This window comes from Ambystoma mexicanum, chromosome 6q (genome assembly GCF_040938575.1).
Source record: "Ambystoma mexicanum isolate Mex_15411 chromosome 6q, UKY_AmexF1_1, whole genome shotgun sequence".
NCBI lineage: Eukaryota > Metazoa > Chordata > Amphibia > Caudata > Ambystomatidae > Ambystoma > Ambystoma mexicanum.
The window spans coordinates 874328904-874351089 of record NC_090937.1 but is presented as its reverse complement, the minus strand read 5'-3'; the positions used below and the strand labels follow the sequence as shown (position 1 = coordinate 874351089).

Here is a 22186-nt window from a genome sequence, read left to right as displayed (position 1 = left end):
ATTCTGGACAGTAGCCGCTATTGTGTTTGGAGAAAGGAGGGGAGCTGAGGGCAAATGCTTATTTTCCTTCACAAAGAGCCATGCTAACCTGTTTTAGGATGACAGTTTCTTTCTATGTGTATAAGCCAGGATATATACGGTCATCTAGAGATCTGCTTCACATCAGACATGTGCATGTAGCATCGTGTCCCAAGATTGCTGACACTCCCATCATTTTCATTCGGTCCTTAGTGGGAGGGTCTTTTTGACACATGTGTCTTAAAATAAAAATAATAAAAACTCTTTATGGATATTGGAGGAGCGGAGAGATGTCGTCTTCTTGCTAATATGGAGTCTTGGAATCTCAAATTCTGGTTTCTAATCCTCTCTTTTGCACATGAACGAATAAAGTGAGTCAGCGAAAATTGCTTTTTTTCCATGCATCACACTTTTTTGTAAATCTGCAGAATGTTATTATTTGATTATTATTAGGCTATTTATTGAGGGCAGACATACCTTCGGAAAGCAATGGAGTGCTTTTCTAGGCCTGGGGGGAAGTACAAGAGATGCAATGGAGTATGGAACTAACAAAGGGGAATGGGAAGGACAGACATATTGGCAGGAAAGGGTCTAGAAGCAGTCAGGAGAGGAAAAGTGGGTAGCAGATCTCAGAGTCTCAGCTAAGGTGGGGAGTGGAGGATGTGTGAGGAGGGTCTAGAAGTCATTCCTAAAATGTAAAAGCGAATGGGTGAGTATTGTAGTGACTGGGAGGAGGTTCCAAAGTCTGGAGGCGTAGACTGAGAAAGCCTGTCTTCTGGTTCTTTCCTTCCTGCTTCGGCGGAGCTAAATTCGGCACATGCCCTTGCTTCTTGTGGAACATAGACCTCCAGAGATGCTGAGTTTGGGCACTTGAGGGCAATGGCATTGCAGATGATGCAGTAGGATTTCAATGTGATACGCATTTGCAGCGGGAGCCAGCACAGTTCGACATGAGTCGGGGTGATCTGATCAAATTAGAGGAGCCCTTTAATGAGTTGTGCTGCAGCATGTAAGACACGTCTCTGGGGTGCAAGGGTGTTCACCGGAAGGCCTTCCAGAAGGACATTTTCGTCATTGAGGTGCCGCGAATGGACCAAGGCTGCAACAGCAGATCTAATTGTTTGCTGGGATGAAGGAGTTGATTTTCTTCAGGAGGAAACTTGGCACTAATACGTTTGTGTCTTCCGTGCGTGCTTTTTGAAGGAGAGGGTGGGGTCTGCCAATTCAGAAACCAAGGGAGTTGGCACAGAGGGTCACCTGGACTGTGAAGCCCTCAAGACTCATATTGGAGAGAGGGGTCTGGTTGACAGTTTATTCGGTGTTGGTCCGCAGTAGGAATTTGGTTGTGGACGGGGGAGCTTCAGGTAAGCACTGAACAAATGTGACTGGATCAATGTGAGGCATTTTCGAGGATGTTTAGGGCATAGTCGATCACCTTGATGGTATCCGTTTCTGTGCTCTCAACAGTGTTAGTTTAGTTTATTGTTTGCTTGTTCGGTACAGTAAATACATTGTTTCAAAGCGCCCACATGGCAACATGGAGGGAACATGGGATTGCAGTATAATTAAAATTAAATATACAAAAAATACAGAGGGGGAAGGGACGGCCGAACCTACTATGCCTTGTGAGTATTCAGAAAGTGCAAGTGCAGCAAGGAAGAGGTCAGTGGGGTAGGTGCTGGGGTGTCCGTGCTGGGGTGTCCGTGCTAGAGGGTGAGCAACAGATGAAGTGCCAGATATGTTAAGTGCTATGTGGACAGGAGCCGTGTTGGGTGGAAAAGTGCAAGTCTCGAGTGCGCAAGGTGTGCCGAGGTAAGTGCTGTAGTTAGACAGAAGCTGGGGATGATTGGGTGTGAGTGAACATGAGAACGGGGTGATGTGAACATGCATCAGTCGGACACCCAGAGGCAAGCATGCAAGACGGGCTGCAACACGTCTTCCTCCTTAAATTGAAAAGTAAGGAAGATGACTGTGAGGGATTCGACTATCCGCACAGGAAGAGTGCGCACGCCTTGGCTTTTTTTTGTTAATTTAAAAAAGGAATGATGGGAGAACAACCTCTGAAAATGTGTGGAGCCATGCCCACACATTTTCCACGCTCAGTGCACAGCAGAAAAATAGTCTTGTACTCTGGGAGGACACCACTTACCATCGTCGCCCTCCCCTGTCATGTGCAGCTGACACCTGACAGCTGTGGGTACATCAAAAGCCTTTGGCCGTGGGTAGCCTGATTAGAATTGCTAAGCCCCATGGATTTGCATTTCCATTGTAAAACCTTGCTGGTGGCAGCGAATACTGAAGCCTGTTAATTAACAGGCCTTGGGGAAGGCCTGGGTGCAAGCAGTGACAATGGAGATCAGATGCCCATACCTCTTTGTAATGCAATGTGTCAACTTGGTACTAACACCCCTCCTTGGTATGAAAGGGCAGTGAAGGTGCTGGACCCGAGATAAAGGTACAGTCTACCTTACATCTTCTGCCACTGAAGGAAGGGCAGGAGCTCCAAGAGGGGAAGCAAGATCCCTCCCCTACACCTCTCCCAGGGAACTGAGGGAGATACCACACTCAGAGGACCTATCCAGCAGCTCCAGAACCGGTACCCATCCAGCACACAGCGTTTCCTGCTAGGATCTGACAGGACGCTTCCTAGGTGGGACAAAGGACAAGGCTGTTGCCTGCTAACACTCTCCTGAGCTTTGGGCCATCTGCCTTGAAAGGACACGAGCCCTGCAAAGAAACTAGGAGGAGTGCCACACAAGCATCATCCAGTGTCCATCTTTTTAAGGACAATTTCGAGATAGTCAAGTCCTCTAACCGCATTCAGCTGCACTGCTGACTGTTGTCACGCCGCAGTCACCAGAGCCGTCCGAGAGCCCTCGACCAGCATTCCAGATCCGCCAATGAGCACGGCCTGCAGACGTCAGTCCAGCCTCGGTTGCCGAACTGCCTGCTGCCTGGTACCCACAGATGCCCCACTAAACTCTGTCTCACCGGCTGCGAAGCGCCCTGGAGCCGCCTTGACACTGTTGAGCACCAAGAGCTTTTTCATCACCAAGTACATTGTGGTTCTGCCCCCCTGGTCCTTCTACGAAGGCCACCAGAGACAGTTAAGACCCTTTGCTCCTTTGGTGCTGGGACCAAAATAACCTTGAACAGTAAGACTGATTGCTTTACCAACTACCCCCCTGTCAGTATCAGAGTACATCCCTTTCCTTTGTGAAACGGTCTGTCTTCTGTGTTCCTTTACACTGTGGGTTGTAATTGTAGTGTGCTAGAACTGTCTGTTGCAGGAATAATATAGTAGATGTTTTTATATAACCTTGACTGGACAGTCCCTTTTATCATTGGGTAATAATTGTATTTTCGCCGTGTTGCAACTAATCAACGATCTGCGACTTTGCAGAGATAAGCCTGCTGTTTCACCCACGTTACCAAAATTGGACAAAGAGGTCTTATAATTTACTTGTATTCAATCTGTTTAGATCCCTTCTGGTGTGCTAGAGGTGTGGGACCGTTTGTTGGCTTAGAAACCGATATTCATACCTGGACCACTGGTGCCCTGGAAGTTGATACGTCACAATGACTCTGAACGATGAGCAAGAGGTGTAACTGTAGGGTGGAAAAGTAATGAACGCACACACTGGAAACCTGACATGGTAGGAAGGAAGTGAATATGGGTATCAGGAAGAAAGGCCATAGACGATGACGCGGAGATGGTGTCCACACACAATGCGCACAAACATCTCTATACTTTTCTGCGAGGGGATGAAGACGAACTTGCAGCCAATGTCCACGTGCAGGCACGTGTGGTCCAGAAGCAAGATGACAAAGGCAAGAGGTCCATTCGGTATCGACACACAGGGTGGGCTGAAGTCACAGTGAAGGAATTATTGGATGACCAGAAAAGGAACCGGGAGACCGGGGTTCCCCATCCCCCTTTACAGAGATCAGTGCAAGAAAATTGAAAACGTGAGGCAGTTCATAATCTTGAACCCTAGGAAGATGCACTCAATAAGTATTAATGCAACCTAGGATAGTATAATTCAATGAAAACACAATGAGGATTGAATAGACAAGAATAACCTTACTTTTCAGAACCGGCGACAACAGCTAGCAATGTTATGTTGATGACAAACAGAATGAATGGCAAGACCGTAGACACCTGCAAAATAGAGTCTGAGAACTGAGGTCCAAAAGGGTGTTGAGTGGATACCAGACACTCATGCAGTGTACACATATGCACCAAGGTGCATATGTGTACACTGTTGGACTGGCCAAGTGCAAGTGGGGACACAGTGGCATGCAAGGAAGACAGAATATAGCATCATCCTAGCGGAGATGACCAGCTGACAGATGCATTGTGCAGTAGAGTATTCTATTGACAAATGCCTATAAAGCAGGTTGGAGACTTGGGGGGGGGGGGGGGGGGGAGCGGGATCACTGGGGCAGCTATTAATTGGCCTGTAAGGAACGGTCACACCCTGGTAAAGAAAGACCTGCATTACTGCTGTACATTGGTCTCTGGAGAGGGCCATTTTGGAGGCAGATTTGTTAACCCATTTGCACATCCATAAACATAGAGGACAGACTATGACCTTATTGGAGCCTCTTGTGGCAGCTGGAAGGAATCAAATTACGGTGTATGCTTCTCTTATCTCGCAATAGATTTGTTTTGTTGGCAAGTGAGCGTGTGATGGATGCGAGTTATATCTGTGAATTGGGATGTTTCAATTCTAGTCTGGTGGCAAATAAAATACCCCAGAAAGCAATAAAGCTTGTTTTCCACTTTATACCTAGGGCAGGTCCGTAACTCCAGACAAAGAATGCAAACATGTCAGTCCAGAAGGAATTGTAAAATTGGAACTGAGGTGAGTTGGGGCTGTCTGAAGGAAAATATGTAGGTGCCTAACTGCACAGTACAATCTCCACTATTGTCCATCTGCCTCCACCATATTTAAACAAATGGACAGTTGACCTGACCAGTTGCAAACTATTTTTTTTTTAAAGTCTCAACCAGAAGTAAAGGCACAACACTAAAGAACTTTTCTTGCTCCAAGTACATCGGTCGCTCATTATTCCCAACCTAGACCATATCTTCTTGGTCCATTCTTGCATTTTTACTTACTGTGGCACTACTCAGTTGAGCGGAGAAGCGGGAACATGTCCAAGATGCGGTTCTAAAGCTGAAATGTCTCTTTCCGTGGGAAGGACAGCTGGATTTCTTCTGACTTGAGCCAGAGCATGAAGTGAAGGAGTACACCATTGCAGGGGGATTTCTTTCCTGAAAAAGCCTTTCTTCCTCATGCTTCACTGTGCGCTCTGTGCAAGAAGAGTGCTGCACTCCAATGCCTTGGAAACATTAAACAAAGATTATGCTTTTAATTCCAGATAGATGATGTCATTCTGTAGCGTTTGATTAGTCTGTTATTCTACGAAGCTACTATACTAGGAGGCAGTGCTCCAAATAAGATTTTGAAGTGGGTGTATTTTACTCCCTATTTTTTTAAAGTTGGGAGTAAAATAATTTTTTAGGGAGTGACGTTTTTAGTCCAGTTCCCAATAGGAGCATTTTATAAGCGAGTCAAAATGTTTTAACTGTAAAATGGGAATGTTTTTGTAATCATTACTCCTTTGCGCCTAGTTATTCATACACGTTAGAAGGTACACGTTTACTTCTTCTGATCAGTCAGTAATAATAGTAGTTTCTTCCTGTGGTACTACGTGCACTGCTGGTCTAAACATATCCTTGGAGATATGTGGGTGAAAGAAGGGGCACAAAGTCCTACGTGTTTGTTTCCAATTTTTGTTGGGAGTATTCTTACTCCCTTTTTCTTTTTTGGGGGGGGGGAATGTGTGCCTATTTCTAGGGAGTAAAAGTGGCTGATGCACCCCTTATCTGTGGGGCTGCTTGGAGTTTCCTGGGCTTGGCTGGTTGCATGCCTCTGTCTTAAAATGAAGCCAATGAATTAAATAACGTTCTCCTATAGGTACCTGCTGGGTGTCGGAGGCTTCCTATTGGTACAATTGCCAATTCTCCGGGGGCTGATTAGCTTGAGGCTTCTCAATCAAATGGGGGCGGGGGAATTCTTTGGGTCCATGCCTCCATAAGTGATCTCTGTGGTTCGTTCAAAATTCTCCTCCTGTGATATTCAAGATGCTGAGCTGGGCATTGTTGAGTGAATGCTGAGAGAACTCCTTATTATTGTATGTTAGTGTTTAAGGCCCGAATAGTTTTAATAGAATTGATGATGCCAATGATTTAAAAATTAGTTTAGGGTAGTGAAATATTGCCTATAACTGCAAAGTATTCAATAATAATAATGCAAACACCTCATCCCCCATCTGCAACCGGGTTTGTGATTTAATCCACGTGCTTCTCATGACCTCCAAGGTGAGACTTGCATGGAAATAATCTCGAGGGGTCCAATTATTGATATTATGGTATGAATCAAAAAGGGGGTGGTGTGGGTAAACCATCCAATCAGAAATAAAGAAGGGGAACACCCCTCAATCGTCACCTGTATGCTAAACAGCCCTTCTGACCTTTATCGAGGTCCTTTTTTAGTTTTTTATTTTAGTAGCTAGGCACACACAGTAGCTGGTGTATGTTGTTAATCCGGGGGAATAGGGGTAGCCCTCGTTTGTTGGAAGCATATGCTCTCAACAATGTCATATTGCAAAGGCCGCAGTGCTCGGAACATGGCGTGGCCCGCCAAAGGCCAATATTGCTCATTGATGTTAAGTCATCGTGGTGGTCACCCATGTTGGGCTCATTGGTCTGATGCAGCTGCGGTGACAATGTCAAGGTAAGGGGAAGGGAAACCTTTGCTGTGAAGTTCTCAGGCAAAGGAACCTTCCCCCACGAACATCTGCCCTGCATATGTTCCTTTGGGTTTTAAACTTTTTTTTAAAAGTCTGCCAGCAGGGGTTTGTGGTTTGTAGAGCATCACGGACACATTTTTCCATTCGTTTCCATCGGTGAAGACCCTGAAGAAATGGGCGACTGGTTGTTTTCCTTTAAAATAGCCTTTATTCCCCATACATTTTGGCTGTTTATTGCTAGTGTGCTTTCAGGGTTGGTATTTCTCCAGCTGGATCTCCTCCAATCAGATGTGAGCCGTATGTGCAAAAAGTTTGCAATTCATCATATGGTGAACTTGGCAACCGAATCCCTTACATCTGGATACGGAACAAACAAAACGCAAAAAATTATGGGAACACCTGCAAGAAGGTACGTGTTTTGAACAGGCTCCAGCATGACTTAATGAAAAATAAATCTTGTCCTACCTTGGATTGTCCCGATTTGATACAATTCCAAGTACTATTTTTAAGTGGAAGGCAAGGTGCAGACTTGGTGTGCGTGGACGTTTTGTACCGGGTCATGTGGAAGGTGTACAAGCATCAGCCGACGGGAGACTGGTCGCTGGTCCCACCGGCTTCCTTTTGCATCGTCTTTGAGGACCTCGTGGTAGGCGGATACGCCTTAACTATCAGATCAGCCGAGGACCACAAAAGAGATGATTTCTGGGTACCAGACCAAGGGCAAGAGTCGGAGACAAAGCTAGAATTAGGGCTTGTGCTGAGTCGTGGGATTAAATTTACTGAAATGGAAGGGGGGACTGCCCAGGACCATAACCACCAACCCACCCACCCAGCCAGAACATCTATAGCATAGACCTGGCAGCTGGCCGAGTGGGTAGCATTCAGCCGGGGAAGAACAGCGGTTGAATGATCAACTACCACCGGAAGGTGTGGGCGGCCTTAGCATAAATGCCAATGCAAAGTTCCTTATCATGCACGCTGTGCTCAGGAACTTGGAAAGCAAAAAAGTAGTTTTAACAAAGTTGAATAGCTATTATTTTAAATAGGCATTTTATGTAAGAAAAAGTAACTGCTTGTGGAACGCAAAACCAGCCCATGCTATGCTGACCCATACTGACCTGCCTGCCAAGCGCGCTTGTGCCATAGGTATCTGAGAAGAATAGTTCAGAGGCTGGTTCTTATCAAGGCACGAGGTGCAGGCCTAGGAAGAATAGTTGGCAACCCTTAAAAGGCAGGAAAGGGGAATTTGCAGAGTGTTGACGGACTTCCGATGGGATTGCAATTGTTGAAGATGCAGAGTCGTGGATTTCCATAGTAGGGTCGCCGGACCTGCCAAGGTTCTGTAGCCATGGCATTCTTAACTTCTGCTTTGGCTGCACAGGACACATGTCAAAGCTCGAGCTTGAGGTTAAATGGGAGGTTCGTTTTTGGAGGATTCATTCTGAAAATGGCTGTTCAGGCGAAAGTGATTGACTTGCTGTTCCGCCTTTGCTCTGTGTGGAGTCTTTGGAAGTCCTGAAGTGTCGGCCGGAGGCTGTCTGAGCTAAGGAGGCCTTGGATTCTTTTTGCTTTGAGGTTCTGAGCCAGTTTTCGATTTCAGTGTTTGTTGAACAGTCCAGGGTACAGGTTTGCTTCATTCCCCGCCTAGTGAAGTTTGGTACAAACTGCTTCTTTGTGCCCCTTTTTTTGAAGGGAACCATCTCCGATTAAACACAAGTGTCACCACTGAAGTGACTCGCCATATGTTTTTACAATTAAAATTGGAACCAGAGCGTTTCTTAGACTGCTGAATACCAGCTGCTCTCGAGCAAAATGAGCTGGAAGGTTTCCATAAATCTGCAAAGTGGACCACTTGTACGGGGCAGAGAGACCTAGTTACATAGACTTAAATAGCATACAGAGCTCTGAGAAATGAGTTTGCTCAGTTTGAGCTATTGCCGTATTAATAGCAGGGGAAGGTGGAAAATGCAATGTGCTCAAAATGCTATTTGGAGGAGGAAAAAGGTTGCAATCAAAGCTGCCTGAGGTAGCGAAGGGGAAAGAGGACGCCATGTGAAGTTGGGGAATAGGGGGTGGGCTCGGGAGCCAGTAAAAGGTACAACATTTTTGACTTATCAGGGGAATCTTGTGAGATTACTGCAGCAACGCCGCAAGACTCGATTGGAAAAGAAACCATCACAAGAACCAAAGAGAAATGGGGAGTAATATGATAGGTTTAGGGAGCGGAAAAGGCAATTGAGGGAAGTGGGGGGACCATTAAAAGAGGAGGGGGTCAAATGGTGAGTGACAGTGAGGACAGAGAAGACTTTTTAATTTTTGGGCATTTTTCCCATTATTGCAGCAATTGGCACACTGATATGCTACCGTGCGAATTGGCAGTCGGAAAGGATTTCCGGGAAATGATCGCGGGAATAAGGAGTGGGGGAAAAATATTTCACACCTGCAGGGATCCCATATATAAGGCAGAGAGGGCAGTGGGTCTTTGGGAAAAAATATTGGTGTAACATGTACAGTGGGCAAGACTGAAGAACATGGCTAGTGGGCCCCAAAGAAACAAATTGGTGCAACATGTACAGTGTCTATGGTAACGGGTCCTAAAGAAACTATAGTATAACAAAACCCTTAAAATCCACTTAAACCTTAGTTAAGGTGCTCCGATTTAACACAACAAAACCCTTGAAATTCAGGGGATGTGGGAAGTGATGGCCATCTTAACTCGGACTCCGGCTACCCCCGCATTGCAAAACACATGAGCAGATACTTAACACAACAGAAGGGAGTCACAATGACATACAAAGTTACATCATGAGGACATCTACAGAAGGACCCCTTGTTAAGATTATCTTCCCTTCCCACATCAGCTCAATTTTAAGCATTTTGTTGTGTTGGATCTGATCAACTTAACTCTCTCTTAATTGGTTTGTTTCACTGAAAAATATTTGACTTTCTCAAAATAACAAATCTGGAGCCCATATTAACCAATGCATATCTTTGAAAACATGCCTTGTGCCGCAGAGGTGCCCTGACTATTTTGTGTTGCACAATTTCTATGGGGAGTTTCTTCCTACTATACAACTTGAGCTGCTTGTTGTGGGGCCTACTCAAAAGGCTACAACGCTCTGGAAATTGTCACTGTTAATGTCACGGTATGTGACAAACACAGGGGGATGGGTCACTGACAAGCAGTGTCACCCACCAGAGTGTATACCTGACTGGGTTAGCTGCACTCCTCGCATTTCTGACGGAATATTCCCTGAGCCTATAACCCTTCCGTGAAAAATATCATGCTTTTAGATATCGTTTCCCGCCTGATTTCTCTTCCTTCGAAGCACTGTTAATGTGCTACTGTCAAATAATTCTGCGGGACTCAATTCATCAACCTTGGAAGTATGAAGGGCTGAGTCAGCGTTGCCCGATTCTCGATTCACACTTGTGACTGCAGGTTGAACACATCTCTGAAGCAAGTGGTTATCTAAGAGAGCTATATTTTACTGGCTGTTCTCTAGTTGACCCGCTGCTACCTTCCAATAAAGTACTTGAGTAAAACAAGCTACTAAAGGTGTCTTGTAAGAGTCCAGTATCCTCTGTCTTCAGGATCTTTGCCAGGGAAGACAAGACCATCCAAGTTGCATTGTGGTTCCATTGTGTTTTCAGGTTCAAAGTACCAGGATGCTATGGCCATGCTCTCTGCACTGTCAATGTTCCATCGCACATACCTGGAGTGGAAGTGAATGTCCTCACCTGCAGCTCTAGTGTTTCCTGGGTCACTCTTCATTGATCACCGCAGTGTACCCCGTAACGTAACTGCTGATGCCTCCTTGGCAAAAAGAATCTCTCTAGCCACAAGTTGTACACACTGCATTAGACGCACAATTTTATATAGACTTGTAAAAGTCCCTTTGTTGGCCACAGTTTTATCCTGACTTGTCTGGGACATCTCGGGTCACAGGGCTGGCTCTTCACCCATTGAAAAGTATTCTCTAGCCGCCAACAATTGCTCGAGCCTTAGAAAGGGCCACCACCGTACCATCTCCTTTACTTTTGGAAACTGAAAAAGTGTTGATAGCGACATTGGCCACTCGACCCCTTAGCTTAGGCGTGTTACTGTTGTGCGAGTGTGTGTGTTTTACAAAGACTATAAAGAGTTCTGTGCAATCTCTCCGGTGCTTGGTGTAAAAAGGTTATTACAAGGGTCCTAAAAACTAAAAACCCTTTAGCTCTGACGAATTAGGTTCTGCTGGTGATGAAATGCATACGCCCCCTTCTTAGAATGGAAGTTTGTCCCCCCTACAAAAACGCAACGAACCTCTGCAAATGATTAGGAGGACATTTTGTAGTCCTGCCGTTGGCTAGAGAATAGTTATGCAAATTAAAAGATAGACTGTCTGGGCTGAGATTTAACTTCGAGTTGAGCAGTAGAGTAGTGAACCCGAAAGCTACAAATTCCCACAAACAAGCTTCCTATCCTCTACACTAAGAGGAGAGTGTTTACAGAATCAAATGCATTATGTCATGGTCACTCCCTACTCAAAAAAGGGGCGAATAACCATGTAATGTATCAAAAATATACATATTTTAATTTTATCAAAAAAACATTACACTTAACAATATTATTCTAAAAAAGCTCAACATAATATACAAAAAACATAATGTATAAAAACACCATCTGGAATTCATTCCTACGCTTGTGTGTGTATTATCTACCTGGAACAACAATTCATATATCAAACCCTTTTTGGACCACACTGTAGGGTATGTATCTTAATCCTCAGTGGTATTATTCATGCCCCTCCTGATTTGTATGGGCAAGGAGACTGTGCCAACACTACATCCATGTGTTTCTAGGACCAGCATAAATCTCAATTGTAACAAATTATATATATATACATGAAGTCATCCCCAATATATATTCTTCTGGTGCTGTCTTCAGGGCACTTAAATCTTTGTTGTATCTTTGTTGTCGCGTATAACATTACATGCTACCAGCCATAGTTCCAATATTTCTAAAAAATAAAAAATAAACAGTCTAAAACACATGGTTATATGACTTAAAACATAACATTTCATACATTGAATCTGTACCGACTTCATCTCTATTCTCTAATATCAGCAGAGGGATATATTGCATCGTGGTCTCTGTTTACCACTAGCACTTAATTTCTTGACATGCGTTTTTTTCAATACTCAGCTTAACCCAGTATTTCTCGGAGTGCCTTTAAATTCATTTGTTGTCCGATATTTTTTTTTCACATCCACATTTCACAAAATTCATCCTCTTTCCTTCCCCACTCTTGCTATACAGGGAGTGTGTGTTACGCCGGGACGGCTGGTGGCATGTAATCAACACAGGCACTTCTTAAAAGTTTACCTAGGCTTGTCTTGGTCACCACTCTAGATTGGAGCTTGGTGAGCTGGGCTACACTGAGAAGACTGGTGAGAGCTTGCTGCCTGGGTATCAGATCGAGAAGATGCCGAGCCTGCATTAGGTAGGAATAGTGACAGAGAGGTTTTTAAGTCTGCAGACTATTGCAATTGAAAACCTGAATCGTCCTATTTCTGTCGCCCCAGTAGGTTATCATAACCACCGGGGGTCATAGAGTTTGAAGATTTGCAATCAAGCCAGGAAGTGAAGTTCCCCGCACACGGTCTTCCCAGTAAGACAGATTTTGGAATCTCCCGAACCGGTAAGCCGGCAATAAGATAGGGTGTGGTTTTGAAGTCTTACCACGTGGCAGTGGTACAGCTCAGAAAAACATATATATGTCTCTCCCCTTCAGGACAAATACGGTTGGAGACAAAGAATAGACAGTAGAAGCAGTTGCCCCGTCAACACTGAGGGAAACGTTTGTGCTGATGGCAGATTCAGCACACACGCCGCCCAGCTTTTTGGCAGACCAAGACAAGCCTAGGTAAACTTTTAAGAAGTGCTGTGTTGATTACATGCCACCAGCCGTCCCGGCGTAACACACACCCCCTGTATAGCGAGAGTGGGGAAGAAAAGAGGATGAATTTTGTGAAATGTGGATGTGAAAAAAAAATATCGGACAACAAATGAATTTAAAGGCACTCAGAAAAATACTGAGTTAAGCTGAGTATTGAAAAAAACGCAGGTCAAGAAATTAAGTTTTAAAGAAATTAAACAAAGAGACCACGATGCAATATATCCCTCTGCTGATATTAGAGAATAGAGATGAAGTCTGTACAGATTCAATGTATGAAATGTTATGTTTTAAGTCATATAACCATTTGTTTTAGACTGTTTATTTTTTATTTTTTAGAAATATTGGAACTATGGCTGGCAGCACGTAATGTTATACGTGACAACGGAAAAATATAACAAAGATTTAAGTGCCCTGAAGACAGCACCAGCAGAATATATATTGGGGATGACTTCATGTATATATATTTGCTGCAATTGAGATTTATGCTTGTCCTAGAAACACATGGATGTAGTGTTGGCACAGTCTCCTTGCCCATACAAATCAGGAGGGGCATGAATAATACCACTGAGGGTTAAGATACATACCCTACAGGGTGGTCCAAAAAGGGTTTGATATATGAATTGTTGTTCCAGGTAGATAATACACACACAAGCATAGGAATGAATTCCAGATGGTGTTTTTTGTATATTATGTTTTTTGTATATTATGTTGAGCTTTTTTAGAATATTGTTAAGTGTAATGTTTTTTTGATAAAATTAAAATATGTATATTTTTGATACATTACATGGTTATTCGCCCTTTTTTGAGTAGGGGGTGACCATGACATAATGCATTTGATTCTGTGAACACTCACTCTTAGTGGAGAGGATAGGAAGCTGGTTTGTGGGAATTTGTAGCTTTGGTGTTCAACTGTCCTCACCCACTCAGCCCCTAAAAAGAGGACTTTCTGTAGCTCATAATTACGGATGAGTAGTGAACCCGTGCATTGTGTGTGCGTGTTTAGAAACAGCCTATGAGATGACATTTAAGGCGGAGCTTGGGATGTTTAGTGTCCACTGTGTAAGAACGTCATCTGCACTTGAGCATGTAAAGCATTTACTTTAAAGGTCAAGCAAGGAACCATAAGCTCCTCTTGATTGAAGGGGATGGAGCCCCGCTTCCAGTGTATGGATAGTTTCCTGCGAGCTGTGAAGACTCAACCCATAGCTGTTGCTCTTATCCATTGAGTCCGGTTATCCTCTTGCAACTTTTCATTTAGTCCGCCCTATCAGAGAGGAGCATGCTGTGCCTGGATGGAGCAGCTGCTGTGCTGTGAGCAGTTGCATACATTAAGGTGCACTCTCGGCTGCCCTGATCATACATCCTTGCCTTCTTGCACCGGGCAGATGAGGTGGAGAGCGATTGACAATTTTGCATCAATTTGCCGTGTGTCATCTTGGTTGGAGTGGATGCTGAGCTAAAACACCAGTTGTTAAATCTTCGAACTATCTGTGCTTAATTATGAAGGATGTTGATGCATAGAAAGCCTGGCTAGATTTTTCTACCAGCTGTAAGAGGCTTGAATATACTCTTTTAGACTAAATGTGAGGAAGTGTTCATGTAATTTTATTCTGGGGTGAAGGCAATCCTTCACTTCCCAGGCGCACGTGCTGAGCATTCAAACACAAGAAAAAAAAAATGCATATGTGTTGCAAAAAAAAAGTCATAATGAAATGTGAAGAGATTGAGAGTGTTAAATAATGAAAAAAATGACGATTACTGAACGATGCTGCATAATGTAAATCTCTTGATTACCACCGCATGAGGTCAAACAAGCAAATAATTGATCCCTTGATTACGTCAGGTCTTTGCATTTACTCAAAGAAGTGGCAAAGCCTCCAATTTTTTTTGGGATTTGATAGATGTGCATATTGATATATTTCTTGAAAACACACTGAAGGGGGTGTTTCCACTCAGTTTCAAGGCATAGCAGGAAAAGGTTTGGAATAAGATCTGTCTCTCTCTTCTCTCTTGTTCTTACCCTGAAGGCAATAGATCGAGGTTTATAGGATTCCAGCATTGGTCTACTAACAAGGGTGGATCTCATCAACGGCTGAAAAGATGCTCCTTTCGTGCAAGTAAAGAGGAAGTGGAAGCTGAGTCACACAGACCAGCAATGGCCTCCATGGCACTGGCATGGGAAACCCCCTCTGGCACTTTTGTCATTAGATTGCGGTCAACATAAAATAATTCGAGCAGGAGAATCTCCTTCCTTGCTACCCTTTTACTTGGGTGAAGAAAGCAGCAGCCGGGCAAACCCCTGTTTCTATGCGTACTTGCACTGGGTTGACCTCGGGCAGCATAGTCTGTGCTGCATTGTAGAGAATCTGATCTCTTTTGTCTTGTGCTGTTCGATTCCTTTCTTGTTTCCGCTGCAAGCATTTATGAAAAAGCAGAATTGTACAGACCAGGCACGAGCTGGCTGGTTGTCAATTCCTTTAGTATCTAGGATGCTGGCCCAAAAGGATAGCTCAGAGGCAACGCGCTTGCCTTGGAAGCAAGGCAGTGCAGAGCAAAACCGGTACAAATTTCGGATCCCCCGCTTAGAGGCTCGCCCCAGTATTAAGCACGTTATAAAAGATTCATTAATGTATCTATGACCGGTCCTATGGCAGTGCGCAGGGGTGATCTGCTTCTTGAATCCAGTTACTCGTGCCATCCTGTGAAATCCACTGAAAAGACCCTGGGAGACAAATCGATCCATATTGAAACCATTGGAGAACCCTCCCTTGAAAGGGTTAAGAAGAGCACTCTGCTCCAAGCTCTGATTCTTTGATCAGTGGTGAATAAAAAAGGGGGGACAGATGTGCATGAGGTGTTTGGGGGCGTGGGGGAGGTCAAGATTCTGTGGAAGGGTTGCACAACTGCAGGTCCTTGTGCTGCAGGATTATAAATCTGTAAACTCGCCTTTCCATCTTCTCCCAGAGAATCCCTTGTTCCCCTTTTGTTTCCAGGGTCTTGGGTTTTCCTCCTGGTTAGTCTGCTGCTGCTCCCACCCGGCATGCTCTGCCTGCGTCTCTAGCCTTCCAGTCATTGATGAAGGGGTTGTACGTGGCTCGTTTGCGTCATACAGCTGTGAGAGGAGGATTTCCAAGATGGCGCCTTTGTTCACTGCACATCATTAGGACGTTTTCCATCTTGGTCATGTGATGTGCGTCCATAGCAGCAACAGGACAGTTTAGTGCTGCGTGCATGTTTGTATTAATGATTTGAGGCTGGTTTCAAATTGGGGAAAATTCTAAAATAACTGTTTGTTTGGGAGAAATGTTTACCTCTATTTGTCTGCAAACTACAAGCTGCACCCTCTCTGAGCGTGCAACTGCGGCAACCAAGCAGTGTCTTGTTCTGCCTTAAATTGAAAATGCCGGCCTCGGGCTACTGTGATAATCCTAGACTGAAAATCTGCAAATCCAGCCGCTGGCGCTCTGATTAGAAATGCAGTTTTTGATGAAAAATGAACTACACACCTGTAAGCCACGTGTACCTGGATGCTGTGGCAACAACACACAAACAAATACTTCTTCACTCCCTTTGGGAAATTGCACACAGGCCGATGGTGGTCCAGTGAGACGTGCTAGTGTGTAAAAACGTGTCAGCTTAAAATATTAAAATGGTATTTACTAATTAACGATTGACAAGCGGACACCCTATTTTAGGTTTCTGTGTATGCCACACATGCTGTTTTTGCACTCCAGTGCAACTGGAACAGTGAGGCTCTGTTTGGCTAGTGATGTAAAATAGCTCTCAACTCACACGCTTTTGGCGGGATACCCGCCTTGTAAAGGGCTGACGCACCCGCCAAGCCTCCTGCAGGCCCATTCATTCCAATGGCGTCTCACCCGCCAAAAACAAAATCCGGTGATTTCACTCGCCTTTGCAATACAAATGTTTGAGAGCTATGACCGTAAATGCACGTTTGTTGTGTTGATGCCTGCAGTTAAGTGCACAGAAACGGTGTGTTGGACTGTTTCTAGACAGCTCGTGTCCAGAGAGGAGCCTTGTGTTCTTGTAGTCCAAGTATGGATACGTTGGTAGGGGACAGGGTCGGACTGGGGCATAAAATGGTCTCTGGCACCAACGGAAAAGTGGCCCTCAGTTGCAAATGTCGATTCATTCCTCTTGTGACAGACTGAGTAGTCGCCAAGGGGGAGGTGTTTGATAACGTGATGCAAATTGTGCATTTTAAAGAATATTTACGCGGTAACACTGGTCAAAACTACTAGCCGAACGGTGATGTAACGTATCAAATTGGCTCACATGGATAAAAAAACTGGCCCACAATATCATTTTGTGTATTTGGTTCGGGCATTGCTGTATAGGCCAGCCTGTGTAGTGTCATTTGGGGGCTGTATTTAATTGGAATGCCTGGGTGGCTTGTTGGTTTGTGTATTATACGTTCGAACGTGCAATTTGAGCACATTCGTATGGGGGTCAGTGGAGAGGCCTCAACTTGAAGCAGTCTGGCGCTCTTAGTAGCGAGCAGGGACGTGCAGCGGCTGGTCCTAAATGACATTGCGGCAACGCTGGGAAGGACATTCGGGAGCAGGCAGCGGTGGGGACCAGATCAACAGTGGCGTGGAACTGCTTCAGTGGAACTGTAGGGACGCCTAGTTGCAGAATTGCTGTGTGGTGCCTCGGAACCGAATCACAGCTGGGCACATTAGACTGAGGCAAACCTACAGTGGGGGGACATGTGAGCAAATCCCAGCGAGCAGAGTCGCAGTGGGATGCCTAGAAACAGAACGGCAAGGGGGCTTGCATGAGCAAGATCCGTGGGACACCTAGGATCTGAATTGCCATGGGTTACCTGGGAACGCTAGAGTTTAAGGTAGCAACTGGAATGGTGAGCCGGTTAGTGAGGAGTGCAAACAATTAAGAAGCCACTTAGCTCAAGGCATAACGTGCACAACAAGGCATGCCCAGGCTTAACAAAGCTTTAACAGTCATAGCGAGACATGAAAAGTCCAAATCGCAAGAAACGCATATAGCACCCCCCCCCAGCCTGAATTGGACTCTGCCAATAGCTCCTGTTTCACTTCATCTCTTTGCCACTGTCAACCCCAGTCTATCTGTCCCTCTCTTGGATTCTCTGATAGAGCGTTTGACCACCATGTGCCGCAAAGATTTTTAAATTGCCAGATAATGGGAGAGGATTGACTGACGACCCTACGCAATACCCTAAGCGAAGTGCTAAAGTTCAGAGAAAGAGCTGCCGAGAAGTGAAACCCCCAGGTGCTCATTACAACTGCATAAGCCGGCCGGCTGGCAGGCTGGAGCTGCACCAAGACCCAATATGTTTTTTGCGTCAGATGTATTTACTAACAGCAAAAAATCTGTCTCTTGTGGAAAGTGTACTGCACCCGCTCGACAGTTGTCATGCCATATAGCTTCATAGGTATTGCTTTAGGTCACCTTTAATTGTACTCTATATTTGGTGTCACGCAGTACTTTTACCACTCGGCTGACATCTGTTGAATACTTTGCATTCCTATCACCCCAATGCTAGATTACCTGAGCTAAGCTGGACTCTATTCCTTTTTGACATTCATTGAGAGGTAATATAAGTTATTTTTCGTATTAACCCCTTTAGTGCCATCCTCTTTGCATTGACTTGATTGAAGCTCAGCAGTTAAGCAGTATTGTTTTGACTTGATGCACCTGCTGGCTTTTTCCTTGAGAAAACAATGGTGTTGATTGGCATTTGTGAGGAAGGCTGTCGGCGTTGTTGATCGGGAGTGGGCAGTTCACTGCGCCTAAATGAGTTTGCTGTCGGGGACTGAGGCAGGCAATTGCTTTTGTTGTGCCAAGCAGCCATCTTTAATGCCCCATTCATCTATTTGATGCCTTCTTTCCAATGGGCCTGGCATTGGTTGCTAGATGCCCAAAAGTGACCTTATGTTTGAGATTACACTGCACTGGCGATAGCATTAAAGGGTTGACAAGTGCCCCCTCTGTTATCCATTTGCATAAACAGACCTGTTTGACTTTCAAAGTGAATGGGTGCTTCTAGGCCTTAGAAAAGCAGATTTTCTTGGGCTTGGGCTGAAGATGTTTGAAGCAATTCTGTAAGCAGGGAGAGGAAAGCAAGGTATCTAGCGAAAAGGACCACCCCTTACTTGGAGTGTGACCGAACTATAACCAGAAGCACCTTTGGTGGCAGACTACTGGGAGGGTGAGAGAGTGGCTTTTGTCGTTCTTTCTGGCCCCAAAGCTCCTACCTAACCGAAGTGTCCATAAATATGTTAGTTTAATCGAATGGTGATCCCTACTTTCAGCGACCTTCTTGTCTTCTGTAGATCATCTCCCTATAAGCAAGCTATGTAAACCACTACCCCTTCTCTAGCAATAGGTTAGTGTTGTAATGCTAGCTTGGATAGTGACTTGCACTTGCTCATGTGATCAGGCTAGATCAGCCATGTCCACTCACTACTTCACCCTCTGCTTTACTCCTCCCACCAGTTCTTCATCCCTCTGATGTTTCACTCCTCCTACTTTTAGCCTCCACCCTTTGATGTCGCCACTCCTCCCAATCCACTTCACTACTCCCCCTCTCTGTCACTACTCTCTGCCATACTACCTCTACCCTTCTTCCCACTGTTACACTCCTCCCTCCGATTTACAAACACCCTCGTCTTACCCAGTACTTCATATCCACTCCTTACACTAACCTCTTCCATTCACATGCCACACAACCATTGCACTCATTTCCCTTCTTCTTTAACAAGCCAAAGCCAACTAATTCCATTCACTCATTCGATCCCAGAGCACTTCTCCTAAATGTCATTCTGCTTTGGACCAGCTTCTTGTCCCCTCCTTCTACCCTCTGTTTCCTCCTAATGACTTTACTAGCTTTTTTCTTACTAAAATTGTGACAGTCCGATCCGCATTACCTCACCAGGCTGCTTCGGATTCAGACGTGGGCTGCTTTAAGGCTATTATCGCCTCCATCGTCGATCGTTCCATCTTCTCTTTAGTCTAATTTCAGAGAATCATGTTGTTATGCTTCCTTCTCGTTCTCATCCTACTGCTTCTCCATCTGATCCTCTTCCTGCCCCATCGTTACATTTATTTTTCCTGCCTTTGTTTCCTGCTGAACTTCGCTTTGTAATTTTTCTCTGCTGAACTTTTTTCATTTTTCTCTATTTAATGGTTACCATCATTCTTCCTTCAAAGTCTCCACTTGAATTCCTCTCCTTAAGAAACCCTCTCTGTCATGCTGAACCTTCACACTTCCATTCAATTTCTCTTTTTCCTTAACTTTCTAAAATTGTCGAGCCACATGCTTATTTTCAGATCAGTTCCTATCTTATTCTGTATGCTCTTCCTATCAATCTGGTTTCCACTCTGGCTTCTCAACTGAAACCGCTCTTCTATGTGTTTAATTCAATTTTTCATGCTAGTCACCACAAATTCTCCTCTATTTTTGTTCTGCTGGACCTTCGTGCAGTCTTTGACATGGTAGATCACTCTACACTTTCATTGCAAGGACTTTCTGACACTGCACTTAGTGGTTTCTTTGTTATCTTTCCGACCGCTCATCCAGTTTCTTGGAAGGGATCTATATCCGGTCTTAACCTCTTTCCTACGGTGCCCCAGAGGGTTCTGTTTGAGGTCCTCTTCTGTTTTCTCTCTATACATCACCTTCATCTTCTCTGATTCTAGATTTTGGCTTCCGGGTACATTTTATATGCCGATGACACACAGATTCACATCTCCATTCCTTCATTCAATGACACTATTTATTTTTACATTTATAGCAGCGCACAAAGCCCTGTGGCATCTAGGCACCAGTTACAGTACATGTGTGATAGCATAGTATATACCAAGTGCAGGACCAAGCATGAAAGTTACAATATAGGGGCAAATCGGGAAAGCACACTCTGGTAAAGCCTAACCTAATGGTACAGGGGGCTACGTTTGGTGTACAGACAAATTATAGTGATGCTAGTAGCACAGACGTCATGTGGTTGTAAGGGGCATTGTTCAAATCCGTTTCCATGAACTAACAATAACCTGATTTGCTTTTCTTTTTTTTAAAGAAAACATGAACAGTAAAATACAAGCCCTGCCTATGGGTCCAGGTAAAGCGTGATTGGTGACCGGGGACATAGCAGGCAAAATATGGGAGCAGTAAAGTATTAGGTTATGGAGCGCAAAGGCCTCCGGCCACTAAGCGCTATTTGCAGATGCAATCAAGTGTAAATTACATGATATAAGGTAGCATATAAAGTGAATTTGAGAAGGCTAGTTCACCGTTGGATACCATGAATGAGCGACATTGGGGTTGGAGCCAGCTCTGCCTGATGAATCCGTGTTACAGTAGCGAAGGCTAGCGGGTAAAACACTGTCCACATAAGGGGAGCAATAAAGCTAGGTTTGCGAGGTACAGGCTGGCAAAGCCTCACCCAGGGGGGTTGGGTCTACATCAGCCCAGTGTGCCAAAGGAGACAATGGGTATATATTATATCAGTAGAAGTAATGGTTATACGACCTTTACCAGTACAGAGTCACGGATTCATGTTCCTTGCATTTAGGACTGATAGTGCGAGCAGATGCAAGACTGTGCACATACCTCAATACTTGGTGGTGCTGAAGGCCACCCTGGGCCCTCCTGGCCTGGATAGGCCCAGACAGGAAAGGTTATGGCCCTTGAATGAGGCCCTTTGAGGAGACTGGCTTTGTCTGCCAACTCCCTTGGTGATGAGTGCAAGAACAAGGTCTCAGCCAATCCGCCGGTTGCGGAGGCAGGTTTGCAGGCAACAGGACCCCAGTAGTATGTAGGAGGGCCGCGGCTACCATATTGGAAGGGTGTCAATGCTCCGAGCTAAAGTGTAGCAAGTCCTGGTGCACAGTGGTCTTCAGTGCCGGTTCGGTGGCCTCTGAATGGCATACCGGCCCAGACAGGAAAAGTTATGGCCCTTTAATGAGGCCCTATCCATCAACATCTTTCTTCCGGTCTCTCTGCTGTAGAATCATGGATGTTCTTTTGGTTCCCCTGTCTTAACCCTAAACTGGAATCTTGTACTTCCCAGCTACTACTTCCATGCTTGCTCCTCCGACCATTTCACCCCCTAACCCCTCAGTTTCAGTTGGTCATCAAGTTCGTACTCTTGGATTTATAGTTTATTCTCCTTTTTCACTGCAACCTCAAACTGCTTCTGTTGTACAATCGCTTCAGTTGCATGTTTTTAATTTTAAAAAGATTCTGCATCTGCTAACTTTTGCCTCTACTGAAATACTCTATTCATATCGTGCCTAAACTATTACTGTGCTCTATATTTTAGCCTTTCTAACATTCTGCAGTATGAAGCTTGTTTTTTTCTTCATCCTGTTCAATTAGTATTTCTCCCAATTTATCTCGTCTT

The 22186-nt window shown here is 44.8% G+C and overlaps 1 protein-coding gene across 4 annotated transcripts in view; it reads left to right on the top strand.

Moving 5' to 3' along the window:
* The window catches only part of SH3RF1 (SH3 domain containing ring finger 1), a 493515-nt gene that overhangs the window by 142618 nt on the left and 328711 nt on the right, over positions 1-22186 (top strand). The window lies entirely within an intron of this gene.